Source organism: Neodiprion virginianus, chromosome 7, assembly GCF_021901495.1.
Source record: "Neodiprion virginianus isolate iyNeoVirg1 chromosome 7, iyNeoVirg1.1, whole genome shotgun sequence".
Lineage (NCBI taxonomy): Eukaryota > Metazoa > Arthropoda > Insecta > Hymenoptera > Diprionidae > Neodiprion > Neodiprion virginianus.
In genome coordinates this window covers 21,047,543-21,060,474 of record NC_060883.1, presented here as the reverse complement: position 1 = coordinate 21,060,474, position 12,932 = coordinate 21,047,543, and the positions used below count along the sequence as shown (strand labels likewise).

Genomic DNA, 12,932 nt, shown 5'->3' with positions numbered 1-12,932 from the left:
ACTCTTTCTTCCCCCCTCCCTCATCTCACCCTGCTTCTCGCGCAGCGATAATAACTCGACGTCGCGTTGTCACCGCAGCTATTAGGGGCGCAAACCGCGCCCCAAATAACGGACAGTGCGTGTTGCGTACTTTTTCGCTGGAATCACACCGCTCCCGGGGGCTATTAAGTCATTTCCGGCTTTCGGACGCGGCCCGGATTCCACGTCGGACGGAATCTTCCCCTATTTCGATCTTTTTTTTTTTTTTTTTTTCTCTAGCCTCGAGGGTTTTATTCCCTCGCCATTTGCCGGAAATACCCTACAAAGATGAGCCAAACATCCAGGGTAGACGGAAAGAAACATGTTGTAGATTTTACATCCCCCCCCCCCCCCTCTGGTGAATGTATGGAAAGCAATGTTTTTGAGTCAAAGCTACAGCAATTATGGCAAGATTTACAAATCTAATAACAAAATTTACGAAACCAATAGTAAGATTTTTCATATGTTTAGGTAGATATCTGTCGAAATCTATGTAAGGGCAGGGTTGAAGTTTCGAATTTGAAAAGTTCCGAAAGCGCCTAATTACGAATCATTTGGTGGCGAAACTTGATGTAAAGATATCAAACTTTTACGAAACAACAAGGTTTCGAATTTTTGGAAAGCCGACGGCTTAAAGTTCCGAAATTCAAGTTACGATAGAGCAAAGTTTCGAACTTTTCAAAATCGGAATTTCAACCCCGCCTCTTGATGTAAATTTGACTCCAAAAAAATCCATATATTCACCACAACAGATGTAAAATCTACGTTACATTTTTTTCGGTGTTTACGCATGAATCAGGTGAAGTACAGGTGTGACTTTTTTTCATCATGGCTAAAAGGAAAAATCGAAATCATACTCTCATAATTTCTATAAGAATCTTCAAGTTTCATTGTGAAGGAAAATTACTTTTTTCAAATCCCCAATTACTTCGATCCAAAGCAAAAACGAACGTTTTTAAAGTATTCAAACTTTCTTTGATTCAACAACATGCAAAAAATATGCTTTCCCATTTTTTTAAGGAAGATTGCTCGGATTCGACCGAGTGAATCAGTTCTCCGAATTAATTACCATCATTCGGATGTATTCGTACAGTTAATGACTCGTATTAGTGAGACGAAAAATTTATTCACGTAAGTGTCTTCAACAAAACAATTACGAATACTCTACGTATTAACTCAAATGAAACGAGCATTTGGCATTTGGCATTTGTTCATCGGTATAAGAAAAAACTTGTTTAATTTAAGTATACTTTTATCTGAGTGGATGATTCACAGGTACTCGAGTCGAACGTTGATTAAATAAACAAGGAGTGGCGTAGTTCGTGTATCGCTGCGTCACGCGCGACAATTGTTGTTAGAAAAAATTACACAAACGAACAAATTTTAATCCTTTATCTCTCGTCGATTCTCGCATCACTTTTTTTCCTCCGTTTTTACTCCTCTCCTCTTTCCACAATTTAAGCTGTAAATTTTTTGTTTCAGGTTCTTTTTTTTTTTCTTTTGGTTTTTTGTTTTTCGTTGCCTCGCTTGCTCGTGTTTGGGTTAGTCATCGGCCCCGCTTTAATCCTTTATGAATAATGGAACGATCGAATCAACTCGCCGCGTTATTTATTTCTGTGGATATAATACGTATGGCATACAGTTTCGTATCTTTTTTATTTATATCTCCGACACGAGCGACTAACGTTCACTCGTTCGAATGAAAAATTTCCTTTGAACCGTTTTCCACACCTCGCATCCCGGTTTCGCGAAAATACTAATATTGTCGGTACTACAAAAGACGAGTAATAAAGGAAGTAAAGAACGGGAATCGAAACGGTTTTTACGAGAGGATGAAATAACTGAGAATTTCAAGTTTCGCGCTGTCCCGTATATAATTAAACAATTTTCTCGGTGTGAGGAGAACGAAAAAATAAAAGAAAACAAACGCGAGATAGCGTAAGAAGCGAAAACACGGACGATGAAAATTGACGGAAAGTTTTTTGAGTAATATCGCTGTTTTCGTACAGTTTGTTTACCCGGTAGAGTTTGTTTGTCGTTTTTTAATCGATCAATTTGTCCGGTTCAGTTAAAATAACCCGAGGGATCCGTCAGCCGGGGAAATCGAGTACCTGGGGTGAAAAATCGAATGCGAGGGATGAAAAGCAAAATTTTGTCGAAGGAGATGAAAAATTTTCAAATTTTTTTTTGTTTTTTTTTTTTTTCCAAACCCCGGATATTCACGTTCATTTATTCTCACGTATGCACGCGGACAGTAACATGCCCCCAGCTACGTCGACGTCATGCTAATCTAGATGAAATTTCAAAAGTATTATAATTAAAAACCGTCCCTCCACCCTTCACTTCAACCTTCCGACCTCCCCTCGCGTCCAGACATTAAAAATTATAATTCCCAGCTCTCTGTCTCCCCATTTCTCTCTCTCTCTCTCTCTCTCTCTCTCTCTCTCTCTCTCTCTCTCTGTTGCGCGATGGCTACCCCGTTAAAGCTGAGCGTTCGATATAGAGGCGCGAGATTCACAGGAGAAAGAATGCCGAAATATTTCGGTCTTCGATAAAAAGAAATTTAAAAAGGTTCGTGAAATTGCGATGATAATACCGAGTGAAGATGAAAAAGTGGGAATGTTAGGAAAGATGAGGGGAGGGGGGATACAGAATCGAAAGAAATGATGAAAAGTCTATACGTGGGAAGGTGAAGTATAGAAGTTTTCAAAAACCCGGAAACATAATTTAGAGAATCTAAAAATGTAGAAAACAGATGCATATAATAATAAAAATGTGGAGAAAATGTGTATGGAAAAACAAAAATGTGAACGACAATTTGGGAATTGAAATTTGGAAACACGAAGATCTGTTTCACAGAACTTGAGAATTAAGTACAAATTCAAATTATGGAAAAGTCAAAATGTGGAGAAGTGAAGTATAAAAAACGAAAATTTGGAATTGTCATTCCGCATTTCGACTTTCTGTATTTTTTAATTCTGGAACCCTAATTTTTTGCGTTTTTGAAAAATTCGACATTTTCATTATTCCATATCTTTTGACTTTTCCTCATTTTGAATTTTCTGTACTTCGAGCATCTACGTTCCAAAATATCGTGAAAATTTTCTTCACGTCAACAAAATTTCCGCAACATTCCTTTCGATTTCCAGAACCTCATCCATTCCCACTTGCAGAATTTTCATCGCGCCTCGCTTTCGTCCGACAAACTAAATGTTTTAAAGAACGTAGAATACTTCGGGTGTGCTTCGGGCACCGACTGATATCCTCGCTTACTCCGCAGCCGATTTCCCTCGGGATTCCATTTCGTCATTGGCCAGGACGTCATTGACATTTATCCTCGGGACGGGTTGGCAAATAACGGTAACCCCCGGAGGAGATTGCGCTAGCAAAAAGGCTAAATAAACGAATGGCGAACCTTAATTTAGCCGGACGTTGGTCAGCCTGCAGTGCAATGGCCGAAGGGAGGCAAAGACTGTGAACCAGGATCCTGTACTCGGCGTTGACCGTTCGCCAGATCGACGGATGATCAAGCTCAACTCGAAGCCCCTTCTCCGTTACAAATCCAGTCTCTAACTTCATTCCCGCGTATTTAAATACCCTTTAGCTGGGTTTCCTTAGCCGTCGGATCAACCCTCGGGACCGGAATAACGTCGTTCAATTTTATTATTCAACCTTGATTCGGTTTTGTTTTGATTTGATCGTTTAAAATTGGTTGGCATTTTTTTTCACGAAGCTCGAATCATCGGCCAGTTATATTTTTCGATGTCATTTGATCCTGAATACAAATCATGCTTCATGAGTTGACATGAATTAGGTTGAATCGAAGAAATTTGTCGGAATTAAGAGAAATTATTTTCAATGATATGGATTAATTTAAGTTATTCTAATTCGAGAAATTATTGTCTCAATCGAATCTAGAATTATCTTTTCTTCCAGAATATTATGTTCACTTGGAGTGAAAATATTTTAAACTGTGAATAATAGTAATAAACGTGGCTGGAACAATCTCGGTTGAACTTTATTAAACTTTCGCGTTGGCGATGGCAAGATTAAATACACTTGTGCAAACTTGATGACTGGAAAAAACTGGTATACGAATCGTTGCGATTGGTATAAAAACGAGGAGCATCAGCCTGGTTTATCGTCAAAGTATTTCAATCGTTGAGTACTACACTAATTGCCGTTCATCATGAAAGCAGCAGCCTGTCTGATCTTCGCCGCGTTGGTATTCTTCCAACTTTACAATACCATCCACGCTGAAAAAGCTGGTAAGTAAAATCAGGGAAGTTAATCGCTTCAACATAGCTGAAAATCATTATTACCGTGCAATAATACATACGGCAACTTCAGTCAATCGGTTATGTCAGTCATTTTTCACTGAAGGTACGTATGAAATATAAGAATTAATCCGTATAAACAATCAAGGTATTTACTAGATCATTTCACTGTCCTTTCGTGCATATTTTTTTTACAGTGCTACCAATTACTATCAACTTATAATAGAAATGGTACCGATTTTTCACACTTCAGTTTTGCTATCACATTGTGCTCCAATATCGATACACTCAAATTACCAGCAAGTTCAATCTTTTTAGGTCTGTAAATGATTTGAGGTATAAAGGCAGCTTCTTCAGTGTAGGGTGTGACCAAACGAAACAGAAATAGTGTAAATTTAATTGGCAATACCGAAAAACAAAACGTCACGTAGAAGCAAAACTTTTATCACAAAACAACCGTTTACTGTAATTAATGGGATTTATTCATTTCACTTTGACAGAACCGGATTACATCTACACACAATAATGAGGATTAACCAGCTCTGGCATTTCCATGGCTTGCAACGGACTTATACCTGCAATTTTGACCAATGACACCGTCCACCGATTTAAAATTATATTACGAGACACCCAAATACCAAAACTATTTTGATGATTGCATTGTGATTAATAATAAAGCATGTTTTGAGTTGTAAAAATTGACTGCAACTTTAATGTACCTGAATTCAGAAAACACTCTTATTCTTTCAGACTCGTGTGAGTAATGTTTCCATATCGATCGATAGCCTCACGATAAAAATTTCGTATACGATGAGCAAAATATGGTTATGTCTTCAATTCCGCAAAAAATGCTGCACTAGCGTCTGGATTGGTGACTGTATTATTCTACTTGCTCGGAATAATGAGATTCAATAAGGGACCAAGGTTGCAAAGAATGCAAAGGTATAATAATTCAAACAGTAACCCGTGATCTATTTTACCAAAATAATAAATAGTTCCCCAAACCTAGGATTTTTAATCGCCTGAAAAATTGAGTAACAGTACTGATAAAAATCAGAGTATGAAAAATAAATTTGAATTACATTGATTACTACCAAATCGATGAGTAATGGATTTAAATTGCAATAATTATTAGTAAATTAATCGATAATAGATTGAAATTTCATACGAGTAACTCGGCTAATTTCAACCATTAAATATTGTAACTAACATTTGAATTTCTTATCACTACTCACATGTCGATCAATTTAAATAAGGAAATCAAATTCAAGTACTCATCTCAATGTTCAATCACTGAAATTGTACATTCTAAGGTAAAGGATCTCTAGAAGTTTTGAAGATGTCCTACTTTGAACCTAAACGTAAAGGAAACAAAAATGTCGGCCAAGTTTCGGTCTAGAACAGATTCTCTTTTCAATAAAAAGTTAATCCTCTACAGATCCAACAACACATCCTACCAAGCCTAGGACTTTCAGGCGTACACGAGGGTCTAAATTTCGACTCGTTTTACCCTCGGAATAGCTGGTCAAAGGAATTCTATTCTAATTTTGCGCAAAAATCGTCTAAAGTAAATTTTTTATTCAGCTCATTCCTCGAGTCGATTAAATTCTTTTTTTTGTTTTTCGTTTTTTATTTTGGATTCCGATCGTTCCAATCTGTCGGTGATGGATACTGAAAAATTCCTCTCCAATTTCAGTAGCAAGCTTCATTCGGTCTCGTTCGGTTCCGTTGTCACGTTTCCAAGTGGGGGAAAAAAAAAAAAAAATGCAGCATAATTTTGTGCCTCAAGCTCGATTAACTTTCTTTCCATTCGTTCGTCAGGTTGATCAGCTCCTTGATGCTTTTTTGATGTTCCTCCCCCCCCCCCCCCCCCTCCCTCATCCCTCGTTCCTTTTCCTTTTCCCAGTATCAAATCGATGGTTAATTCGGTCAGGAAATTTCGGACAACAGTTCTGAAAGCACTCGAGTCTCAAGGGTCAGACACGGCAGCCGGCGCAAAACGATCGGGTGCAGAGGGCGTGCAGAACTTGTAATGGGGTAAAGTTTGACAGTTCTGAGCCCCTGCAGGTCGGGATCGCGGGGATCGGGTATATACATATATATATATATATATATATATATATATATATATATATATATATATATATATATATATATATATGTATATATATATGTACGAGACGTGTTCGATTTCATCCGGGTTTAACCCTTCAGGACATGGGTTATGAGATTTTCTCTCATGCTCAACGTAGATCTCAAATATCTTTTAAAATTCAAATGGAAAGACTACTTGAAAATTTTTGTATCTTCCTATAATTTAGTTTTCTAGATACACATTCACTAAAAACTGTTTTTTTTTAAATCAAAATTGCGAAAAAAAATAATTTTTTGGAGAACATGAGATTTTTTCTCATGGCCAGAGTATTAAAGGGTGAGAGATTTTAGCTTTCGTTTCTTTTCGGCCTAGTTCGGGTCGTTCCGTAGTATGCTTCCGCCATACTTGTTTACATGATACATGTACCTAAAGAATAATTGTGCAATGTTGTGCTGTGTTATCTGCTTTTAAAAATGTAAAATTTATTATTTAATTGTTGATATTCATTAAATGAATATTATTAAGAGGACTGTTAATCTTGAAAAATAAAATAACTACTACTTTTAATTTCAAGTAACACAACAAAATGATAATTATTAATAATATTTGTTTCTATTATTTTTTTTTTTAATTGATATTACTTTAATAATAAATTTGAGCAATTATTTTACCTTAAAAAACATTGAAAATTATAAATAAATGATATTTTCTTAAGAAAGCTGTATTTAAAATATACTGAGCGCATGCGCAGAAGCCATGAGATTTTTTCTCATGGCCAGAGTAAATAATGGCAGTCAAAACACCCATGTCCTGAAGGGTTAAAGATCGGCGCTCGGTGAAGGGTTTTGGACGCTGGTTGCAGCACGGCGGGACGGGTATCAGGAAAATCAAATACTCTACACGATGGAATTGATCTTGTGTGTACAGAACTTCGAGGAACTAGTTTATCCTCGCGAAGCGGATACCTGGATATCGGGAATTCCACCCTGAACCGACTAATGTACTTTCTATTTTTACACGCGTTTGGCATCGCGGTAAGAAAGTACCGACGGCAAGAATAGGAAAAAGAACGCAGGAAATTAATTGAGATGAATGATTCAGTCTTGATGAATGCACAACCTGATTGTAAAACGGAGAGTACAATCAAGGTGCGATGAAATTATCTTAAATCACGATTAGTTTATGTCAAAATACGACACAGCAACAAAACCATGATCTCCTACATTGCTCTATTACAGTCGATAATACAAACCTAACAAGGGAATGCGTTGTTGAAGCTGTGTTAGAGTATATTTTTTTTATTATTAGGCCTGTCATCAATTCCGTTTTTATACTAAGCCAGCCAAGCGAATGAATTTCTTCTTGTTTCCGGGTTTCAGCTTTACGCAAGTGCAAAATAGTCATGTTGCCACAGACTGTGACAATTGTGTAAGCATGCTGTGAAACGTGTAGAACTGTGATTCGCTCTTACCTACGTTCCACTTATTGCGTATAAAATTTTTATTGTAAGGCTATCGTTCAAAATGGAAACTTGACTCACGTGAGTCTGAAAGAATGTAAGTGCTTTCTGAATATAGGTAGATTAAAGTTGCAGTCAATTTTTAGATCTCAAACCGTGCTTTATTATTATTCATAATTTAATCATCGAATTGGTTTTGGTATTTGGGTATCTCGTATTATAATTTTAAATTGATGCACGGTGTCATTGGTCCAATCTGCAGGTATAAGTCCGTTGCAAGCCATGGACGTACCAGCGCTGGTCAATCCTCATCTTGCTACTTTCCCGGATCTGTCAAAGTGAAATGAATAGATCCCATTAATCACAGTAAACGGTTGCTTTGTAACAAAAGTTTTGCTTCTACATGACGTTTTATTTTTGGGTATTACCAATTACATTTACAATATTATTGTTCCGTTTAGCCGTACCCTACGTTGCAGAAGCTAACTTCATATGTAAAATCATTTACAGATACCAAAATATTGAGCTTTGTGTTAATTTGCGTGTATCGATATTGAAGTCTAATGTTTTCAGCGTGATATTGAGAATATCAAATCACCCAAGAAAGTTTTTCACGTGTAACCTAACCTTAAAAAAAAAAAAAAAAACTTTACTCGCTCGAATTCTGAATTGATTTATACCTTACTTGACTTGATATCTCGAGAGATTTTAAGAGCTGCGTTTGCTATGAGAACAAAACTAAAGTGATTACCAATTGCGAGTTGGTGGTAATTGGAAGAATTGTTAAAAAATATGCACAAGGGCTCGGTAAAATGATTTAGTAAATACGTCGTGTATTTACACGGATCAATTGAAAAATAAGTGACTAAATTTATTGGTCAGAGGAGCCGTATATCGCATAAAAATAGAGATTTTCAGCTATGTTGAGGTGATTGTTTTAACTCTTCTTACTTACCTTTTGTTGATGTAGCGTGGACCACGTAAATTTCGAAGAATACAAACGCGGCAAAGATAAGACAGCCTGCTCCTTTCATGATGAATTCACAACAAGTGTAGTCAATACTCAGCAACTGATATATTTTCGCAATAAACTTGTCTGATGCTCCTAGTTTCTATACCAATCGCAACGATCAAAAAACCAGGTGTTTAGACCTACGAGGCTTACAGTGGAGTTAAACTTGATTTTTCCCACTATTACGATTATTATTATTATTATTCATAGTTTAAAAAAAAAAATTTCCTTCAAAGTGGACACAATCTGCTCGAGCAAAAAATAATTATCCTGCAAGCTAATCCAGACGAGTTACTGATTCTAGAAAAGTTGTTACACATATGGAAACAAAGACTAAATTATTGTATCATCAATTTCAACATAAAGAATTGTAACGGATAATCTTACGTGTTACTGATTGAATCTATCGGATTTGAAATCTGACGACGAACAATTACGATGATGCATTTTTCGATCAATCCGGTAGGTAAAGTTAATCTTAGAGGATGTTTAGGTGAGGTAACAAATATTTAGCACGGATACGAGAATGCTGAAGTTTCAAAAATATCGACCTTATTGTAGGGAAGAGAGAAATAATTACTTACATAAGAAACGTTCGGCGACGACTTACGACTATTGCCAACTGACTGCACATGTTAAACTGTGTAAATATATATACACAAATGTATACTGAAAACATGCTCCCCGCTCTCAGATATACAATAACACGAACTGATCATAAAACTTCACGTATCTGACAATTTTTACTGCTATTTAATGTTCTTACATGCTATTAAATTCCGTAGCAAACTCCAAGACCTTCATATTTTATGTTTAAACGAACCAACAGAGAAAATGAAAAGCTGAATTCGTGACATGAAACGTTACAATAGATCAACTGTGCCACGATTTGAAATATGCCGTATAGATAAAGACGTACACGATTGCAACGATGAGTACATTTTTTTTTTTCTCTGAACAAAGTTTAAAATCGGGAAATCTGTTTTTTTTTTTCTTCAGTTTTTCGCATTTATAATAAGAATTAATAAATTTATCGTTCTTATTAATCTTTTTACTCCAATAATAGATTATTAAAAAACTTACGTCGCGGCATTTTTAACCGAGGAAAACTAAAAGACCGTAAGAATAGGATTTTTTCAAAGATGAGTACTGTCCGACTGGTAGTTTTTTCATAATTCCATGTTGTATTTTTTTAGGCTTCGTTTTGTTAATTTATATGAGTTCGACGAGTCGTCCGATCGCAATTTTTCAAGCTGATTTTTTATTTCAATTTTAATTTTTTTATACAAGCAAGTTTAAAGAAATATCAATTTATTCTTTTATATTTCTTCTTAATTCAGATTATTATTATTAGTATTATTTCTTCCATTGAAATAAATTTTTTTACATCGATATAATTTTTCTTCTCTGTTAAAAAATTATTCTGAGATGAATACAAGCTAATTCAAATCAACTTGACTCGGTTTTCCAGAATTCAGTTATTTCTCAATTAATTTTCATTATTTCAGTCAATTCTCATTGGTTCAGTTATCTTGCATTAATTTGGTTGATGTACATTAATTCAGGTGTATTATAATCGATTCACAAACTTATCGACACGTAAAATTAATCACAACAACTGTTCGATGCACCTTTCTATAAATCCAGTATTTCACTTTAATTTCCGTAAAACCTCCGGAACAAAAATCGATTCTACCAATTCTAGAATCCCTTAAGATTCACGTAGAGATCGCTTCAGAAAACTTGATACACTAGACTTAAAAATATTGAGATGAATAAAAGAGAAACTCAAAATCGTATAAACATAATATCAGAGGAATTTGGAGAACGTAGATCAACAAATGACAAAAAATAATAGAGTAAACGAAGAAGCGAATGAATTTTGCAAAAAAGTATGAGGATCATTTCGAATGCGACACTCGGTGACTTTAAAGCTTTATACATTTATAAATGCAGCTTTCGGTAAAGAGTTTCGTATAAGCATATAAATATACGGGTACGATTCGTGTCGTTCATAAACATATATTTACGCAGGTAGAAAATTATGCCGTTGGCATATAACACGTATGTAAGAGGGAGGCGGAGAATTTTTTGCAAAAACAGTGAAAAGGACCTCGCGGTATTCCTCTGCACATTATCATAAGCCAGTAGGTACCAATTTGTTTAACATAATACGAGTGGCAAATTTATGTATATACGTTATTATGTTCTGAAATGTTCACGACGAATTCCAAGCGAATATACACCCGCGGATATTGCCGGCTGGTGGTAGACTCGCTGAAAATCCTCTTCACCCTGCAGCATTTGAGGCCTGTAAGAATAACGGCTGACGCGTCGCGGGCCTCGTCAAATTTCATTTGTTCTTCGAGATGACGAGGGGGAGGAATTTTTTTTCTTCTTCTACGGACTGTAATTTTATCTTACATCGCTCAATATTTTAGGGCACCTTATCGTGAAACGTGAGAAGCGAACGATTACCGAACAATAGGGGGAAAATCGGTCGCCGTACCGATATGCGAAAAAAGTTGCAAAATCGTGGGAAAAATTTGATTGAAAAAAAAGAGCAAAAAACGGTGCGGTATAATCCATCGTTGGATTTTGGACAATCGGAACGAGGGGCGGAAAAGTACGCTTGCATCAAGGGTGGAGAAAAATTATTGTCCACGAAATTGGAACCGGAATCCCGGGATAATAAATGTGCGTTTCGAAAATTTTTTTTTTTTGCCAATTTCAAATCGCTTTTTCACGCAAAGCCAAACGATTGATCAAACCGTGTTGCCGGTTAAAAAGTGACGTTTTAAATTCCAAATAAAGTACCACAGCATACCGAGATTATCGCGGCTTGTTTATTTATACGTACACTGAGAAAAATTTCATTTGTTACAGTAACTAGAAAAATTCAGTAAAGCATGTACCGTTAAAAAAACTGTTTGAATATTGTTGGAATTACGAAAAACGAGGCACGCCTGACCATTTTGCGCTATCGTCGATCCTTTTTTGGTAATTGCAACGCAAAATCAGTTTTCTCGGTTTACTCTACTTTTTTAGTTGAACAAGGCTTTAGCGTCAATTTATCGTTGCACGAGCATTAAATTTTCGCAACAGTTGCAAGAAAACATAGCTACAGTGATCGTAATGAGAAAGAATAGTAACGGATACTAGACTTTCCGGTAACAGCTAGAAAATTAATTTTCATTTTCTAACTGGAACTATATTTTTCGATTGTGGTAAAAAATGAAAATAGTTAAGGACTGAGCGGTAACCTTAAATGAAAATTTATCTCGGTGTAGGTAAATTGGTGGTCGAGGCTAAACCCGCGTTTATAGCTCCGATCGAGATCGGTGATTCGGATAGTAATCGAGCCAAAGTAACGATCGTCGAAGTTAACGATACCCCCAGAAGCCTGGACGATTTCCATTAAACGACCATCGAGCTGCTCTCGCGAGTTAATTAATTAGCACCAGGTCCATAAAGCAGAGACGAGGCTACGCAGCGGAGCTTTATTCTTACGTAACAGCGTGTCTGGCTTGAAATTAAAACGGAAAACGTGAAGGAAGATTGAAAATCAGAACAGCTGCAGACGCTTTGAAGTCATTCGGAAAAATCCGGGATCTAGGGGGTAAAAGACGTGGGTGAATTTTTGAGCTTTCATCTCGAGAAGCAAGCGTTTGATTCGATTGGTTTTTTTTTTTTTTTCTCTGCTCAAGCGTCTAAATCGACTTTCATTTGGATATTTTTTCAATTGGAATCAATGACAGGAGAAATTTGTTTAAATTTCTTTAAAAAACGATTCTGAGTCCGAAAATTGTGACGTTTTGTGTTGACTTGACAGACGAAATATACGACAGTAAAAAAGAGTGGAGACGTGATAAAGAGGATAAACAGTCACAGAAAATTGTCTCCAAATGTGAAATAAGTCGATCGAATAATTTCTGAGATACTGTACCAAAAAAATCGAATTAAATACGAGTTACAAAAACAGAAATGTTATGTGTAATCCGTTTCTTCTCAAATTTCAATTACTTGCTTCGCCTGTAGCTTCCGAATGAAAATCTTGGTCTGAAAATTTAA

The 12,932-nt window shown here is 36.1% G+C and overlaps 1 protein-coding gene and 2 long non-coding RNA genes across 4 annotated transcripts in view; 1 reads left to right on the top strand and 2 right to left on the bottom strand.

The window, feature by feature from the left end:
• The window catches only part of LOC124308830 (uncharacterized), a 46,776-nt gene that overhangs the window by 5,877 nt on the left and 27,967 nt on the right, over positions 1-12,932 (bottom strand). The window lies entirely within an intron of this gene.
• On the top strand, positions 4,104-4,993 carry LOC124308831 (uncharacterized). Its single transcript, XR_006909112.1, has 2 exons — positions 4,104-4,286; positions 4,796-4,993. It is a non-coding gene; the product is annotated as an uncharacterized LOC124308831 (long non-coding RNA).
• Positions 7,995-9,562, bottom strand: LOC124308832 (uncharacterized). The gene is made up of 3 exons (XR_006909113.1): positions 9,446-9,562; positions 8,805-8,919; positions 7,995-8,179 (listed from the first exon to the last, which is right to left on the bottom strand). It is a non-coding gene; the product is annotated as an uncharacterized LOC124308832 (long non-coding RNA).